Source organism: Leopardus geoffroyi, chromosome A1, assembly GCF_018350155.1.
Source record: "Leopardus geoffroyi isolate Oge1 chromosome A1, O.geoffroyi_Oge1_pat1.0, whole genome shotgun sequence".
Taxonomy (NCBI): domain Eukaryota; kingdom Metazoa; phylum Chordata; class Mammalia; order Carnivora; family Felidae; genus Leopardus; species Leopardus geoffroyi.
Window position 1 is genome coordinate 122,753,124 of NC_059326.1, and position 6,000 is coordinate 122,759,123.

Consider the following 6,000-nt stretch of genomic DNA (forward strand, 5'->3'; position numbering starts at 1 on the left):
ATGTAGGCTCAGGATGGGCTGGCCAGAAAGGCCAAGTAAATCAGAGGGGTAGTAGAATAGATGAACATTTCAGAAAAACTCCTCAACAGCAAGATTTGATGTACTTCCAAGTAGAGGAGCACATGGAGGTTTTGAAGAGGGGCTTTGCCCAGAGAGGGTGTGGAAGCCCTGTATCTCTTCCACAGACTTGGCCCTGTGGGACTCTTCCATCTGGCTGATAGAGGTATATTCTATTATACTTGTATAATAATTCCTGAGTTACATCCTTTTATACTAAACTAGTAATCTAGTAAGTAAATGTGTTCCTGAGTCCTGTGAGCCTCTCTAGTAAATTAATGGAACCCGAGGAAGAAATAGTAGGAGCCACCAACTTATAGCAAGTCAATCAGAAGTAGAAGTGACAGGGACTCCTGGGTGGCTCGGTCGGTTAAGCTCTTGATTTCAGCTCAGGTCATGATCCCAGGGTCATGGGATTAAGCCTCGGGAGGGGCTCCATGGTGAGCCAGGAGCCTGCTTCAGAGCCTCTCTCTCTTTCCCTCTGTCCTTCCCCACCCCTTGCCCCCCAAATAAATAAATGAGTAGAAGTGACAAACTAGGACTTGCAAATGGCATCTGATGGTGGGGAGGGCTTCCTTGTTGGATTGGGCCCTTAACCTGTGGGATCTGATGCCATCTTGAATCGTGAGACACCTAGCTAGTGTTGCAGAATTGCTTGATGTGTGAAAAATTCACACATCTGGTGTCACAAATGACAGTGTTGCAGTAGAGAACTGAGAGTAGATAAGACACACAGACGTGTTTTTCCCTAGACTAGCCCAACAGGGAAACTAGTGCATTTAAAGCACTCATGAAATTCACAAAGCCAAGGATTGGGAAGCTGACAATGGGATGAAATAGAGGAAAAGAGCAGTTAAGGTACTCACCCAAACTTGAACAGCTGGTCAGAAGCAGAACTACATCTTTGCTTAAGGGTCTGAACTTTGTCTGGTGTCTTTGTTGTTTATGCTTTCTACCTTCCCCACTTCCCACAACACAAGATATCAGTCAATCTAGAGTCCTCGGTGCTATGGCTGAACAATGTGGGTGGTTTGTGTTCTGTTTCTTTTCTGTTTATTGGGGGATTTTGTCTCTATTTATAAAATATTACCTCTCTCTGTCTATAATGTTTGTTGTTGTTGTTAAAGTGCCCAGAATGTTTCAGGCCCTCTGTGTAGATGAGTTATGGCTAACGAGATGCCTGATTATGCACGCTGTTGGGGAGAAGAGCTGGTGCTTATAAACCCACACAGGGCTGCTCCCTGGGGGCTGGAAGAAGGAGCCCCTTCTTGGCAGGGAATGGAACGCCTGATGTACTAGAATGATTGTGTGAGCCCTGGTGTCTAACCCAGAAAATTTCAGCAGTGACATTCCAGTCTCTGTTATGCCAATTCATGGTTTCCTGTATATTACTTTTCTTACCACTCGGGTGACCAGATTCAGTGAAGATCATCAAGAAAACCTAACTTTCAAAAATGAATAGGTGTTTTCTCAAGAAAACTCAAGAAGTAACAGACAAAATTGTCCATAATCCCATCACCAGAGAGAACATTTTCTTCTAAATCCTTCTAGTCTTTATTTTCTGTATGGATATACATGCCTATTTATATAAAATTCATTTTAAAATGGAATTATTCAATACACACTGCTTTGTAGCTTACTTTTTAATCCCATATGGTGTCTTAACGACATAAATTTTTCAAATTTCATACAGAACTTTTCTCAGCTATTTTATATCCACAGAATGCTATAGCTAGAAATGAATGCCCCCAGTTAGAGTAAGTGATATGGGGAAAGGCCAGCTTTCCAAACTGAAGTAGGCATATGACTCACCTGGGGATCTTGTTAAAATGCAGATTCTGATTCAGGAGGTCGGGCATAGGACTTGAGGTTCTAGATTTCTAATAGGCTCCCTGGTGACACTGATGTAGCTGTCTGTGGTCCGCACTTTGAGGAACACACAGGTGTGATGGAAAAAAACTCCAATCTAGGAGTCAAAAACATTGTCTCCAAATTTTGTTCATGAATTTTGGGTAAGTTTCTAAACCTCTTAACTTTAGTTAACTCTCTCCTCTTTTTATTTTTAAGTAGGCTTCACACCCAGCGTGAAGCCCAATGCAGGGCTTGAACTCACTACTGTGAGATCATGACCTGAGCCAAATCAATAGCTGAATGCTTAACCAACTAAGCCACCCAGGCACCCTATAGGTCGTATAAAGTTCTCATTTCATAACAACCTGAAAATGCTTAGCAGAAAATATGGATTTAGTTGTACAGATTAATTACATGTGTGTATAGTTTTATGAAAGGAGGGGTACCTGGGTGGCTCAGTCAATTAGATGTCTGACTCTTGTTTCCGATCAGGTCATGATCTCATGGTTCGTGAGTTCGAGTCCTGCGTTGGGCCTGGAGCCTTCTTCAGATTCTTTGTCTCCTTTTCCCTCTACCCTCACCCCACTCACACTCTGTCTCTCTCCCTCTCTCTGTGTCTCTCTCTCTCTCAAAATTAATAGGGGCGCCTGGGTGGCTGAGTCAGTTAAGCGTTTGACTTCAGCTCAGGTCATAATCTCGTGGTTCATAGATTCAAGCCCCAAGTCTGCCTCTGTGCTGACAGCTCAGAGCCTGGAGCCTGCTTGGGATTCTGTGTCTCCCTCTCTCTCTACCCCTCCCCCACTCACACTCTGTCTGTCTCTCTCTCTCAAAAATAAATAAACATTAAAAAATAAAAAAAAAAAGAAAGTATTGTCAGACTCAGATCATCATAGAAAAGCTAGTTGAAGAAGAAACACAACTTTCTTTTCTCATATCCCCTATTCCCCACCTCCCACTGCACCAAAAGAACAAAATCTGCCATCAAAATAGAAAAGAAGGTTCATTAAATGGCTTCTTGTGCTCAGAGAAATCCAAGACACTGAATTTTGAGAGAAAAATTGATCCATTTTGACTTTTTTTTTTAAGTTTCATTTATTTATTTTGAGAGAGAGCACATGTGCACAAGAGCAGGGATGGGCAGAGAGAGAGAGAGGAGGAGAGAGAGGAATCCCAGGTTCCATGTTGTCAGCCACAGAGCCAGATGTGTGGCTCGAACACACAAACCGCAAGACCATGACCTGAGCTGAAATCAAGAGTCCAACTCTCAACTGACTGAGCCACCCAGGTGCCTCCCCATTGTTACTTTTTTAAGTATTCAGTAAAAAAGGGATCTATAACCCAATGTGACCAGATGCCCCAGCAAAGCCTCTATTCAACCATCAGCAACTTGCAGTTTCATTCATTTCTCTTACAAATATACTAACATCACAAATAGATATACAAAACTACACAGAAGCCACTTTTCCTATTTATTCTTTTTCTATGTTTTCTGTCTAGGTGCCAGGCATGTTCTTCCTCTTCCCCAAATCTCCTCTTCCATGGCCTCCCCATCTTGATGACTTCAACTTCCCTTCTCTCCAAGACCATCCCCTATGGACCCTCCATATCCCTTTCCTTATGAGGTTCTTGGCTTCTCCTGTTTTTTATCTTTATATGCATTTCTCTGCTCAATAAATGGCACCTCTCCAGGAGTCCAGTGGGACCTTGTGTTTTTCTTGCCATAATCATTATATTTGATGTTTTTTTAATCTTCAAAAGCAGAAGAAGATAGAATTAGACTTTGTTTGTCTTTTCTTCTATGGAATTTTCCAGCTGTATCAGTTTATAATTCCTGATAATTTTTTTAAAACATGAGGACAGACTCTAGCCTGCCTTATAAAGGTAGAAGCAGTGGGAGCCAGGTCTGTCCTGGGAGAAAGGACTTGCTCCGCCTGTATAAGGAGCTATGAGAAGGGTTATCAGTAGGTCATCTAGCTTTGTGAGGAGGAGTAGATGCCAGGCTCAGTAAGTCTGGTTACCACCTGTGTCCCAGGAATTTCTTTTTATGAAAACTCAAAGAGCTAATTCTTAGGTGCTGTTGGATTCTGGACTCCTGTGATTAAATTCTCAAGGCCTCCTACTGAGATTAAAATTGGAGGATTAGGTCCTCTTGAAATACCACCCTGGGTGGGCTCAGTCTGTGGATAGTTATAGCTAGATGAAGAAAAAGAGTGAACTAAAATAGTTTTATTAATTCTCCAAATCAGGCCAAGATAAAATTTCTGAGGCTTACACGTCCAGATCTTAATAAGCAAGTGCTGTCTTTTGGTTGAATTTAAGTAGCTGTATCTAATTTACTCTGTTGTAATTTCCTTGTTTATTCCCTTGGAGCCTATCATACTCTCAGGCTTCTTAGCATGAGCATTGCAAACCTTTCCCTTCAAACCCATAGTAGTGGGGGAGGGGCAGAGGAGGGATGGCTTCTTTGCTGTGACCTGGTCATTTTTTTCTCAGATTCCTGAGAATCTGAGCAGTGGAGAAAAGGCAGGGGTGGGGGTGGGTAGGGTTAATTTAAATACATATGAGATTGCTCAAATCCTTTTTAGAATATTGGGTATATAAATACATATGTATATATATTTTTAATGTTTTTTCATCTTTGAGAGAGCATGAGTGGGGGAGGGGCAGAAAGAGGGGAACAGAAGAACTGAAGCAGGCTCTGTGCTGATAGCAGTGAGGGGGCTCGAACTCATGAACTGTGAGATCAAGACCTGAGCTGAAGTCAGACGCTCAAATGACTGAGCCACCTCGGCGCTTGGGATATATTTTTGATATAGAGTTTACTTTTATGGAAGGGAGGTAATTCAGGAGTGAAAAGAGAATGAAGGGGAGCAAAATAAACCACTTTAAATATGCCTCTTTGGCATATTGATTTTATTGAGCTGTTTTTGAGAGGTTGCAGACATAGAAGAATGTGAAAACCACATGGAAGTTACCCTTTTGTAAGACACTTTTACATTTATAAGGGAAGTCTGTATTTGTAAGGGTGTCTCCCTCTCTGTGCCAAGAAGGGGGGGATGACCAAATCTCTATGACCTCTCATCAGTAGACAAGGCATGGCTTTAAATCTGCATAATAACCACACCCATGCTTGCTGTGCTTTACTTGAAAACTTCCCATAACTAGCCTTCCCACCCTTTATCTCCAAAGTGAAGCATCTTTCTTTTGTCTTTAGCTGGAGGTATTTAATTCTGGCACATTACTCAGTTTTACTGGGTATCTCCCAAGTATACAGAAGGTACACATGTAACTAAACTGCTTGCTTTTCTCCTGTCAATCTTTTATGATGGGGGTAGGGGTAAGGGTGGGGTCTTAGCCGAGAACCTAGAATGGTAGGTGGGAAAAATTTCCCCTCCCTTATAGCAGGAGCAATGGAGGGAAGAAGACCATGAAGATATTTTTATATATTTTGGAGAATAACAAGATAATTAGGAACTAGATTAAGAAGACTGAATTTAGAGAAAATGAAAGTCTGAGCTAAAATGATGGAGGTTGGATGATATTTGGGGCATGTGAGGATAATAGCCTGGACTCAGTTTGATGATAATCCACACAGGGTTCTAAGTTGTTCCCATCTTGGAAAGAAGCATCTCACCCACTGGTAACATCTTATATTTGTAAGTGGTTTCCATTTATGGAGTACTTGTTAAGCAGATACCAATGTTTCTTAGGTGTGCAGGGCAAGTCCATTACAATCCCCATCTGGTAGCTCCTCTTGGTTACACAGAATTGGATGAAGGGAGGTACAATTGGAAGCACTGTGAGACACAGGTTTTCCTACTTGGTCTACAGCATTCCTGCCCAGAGAAGTCTGGACCTCAACATTTTCCACCTGCAGGAACAATAGTTGGTGCTCATTTTTTAATGTGCAGTTCCGAGTTCTCTCTGCTGGAGGCCACAGAAGTATGTTTATACTTCTGTAAATTAGGAGGAGGTCAGTCTTCAGGGGGTGCAAGGGATAGTTGTGAATTTTGGTATACAAAGAGTTGCAACAATCACCCCTTCTCTTCCCTGGAGATGATTGTAATTCTCACGAATAGCTCAAAACATAAT

General features: G+C 41.9%; 1 long non-coding RNA gene across 1 annotated transcript in view; it reads right to left on the reverse strand.

Annotated features, from left to right (window-relative positions):
* Window positions 1–980, reverse strand: part of LOC123605707 — a 41,796-nt gene extending 40,816 nt beyond the window's left edge. The window contains exon 1 of the long non-coding RNA XR_006715860.1: window positions 924–980. This is a non-coding gene — a long non-coding RNA (uncharacterized LOC123605707). The remainder of the gene's footprint in view (window positions 1–923) is intronic.
* Window positions 981–6,000: the final 5,020 nt, after the last annotated feature.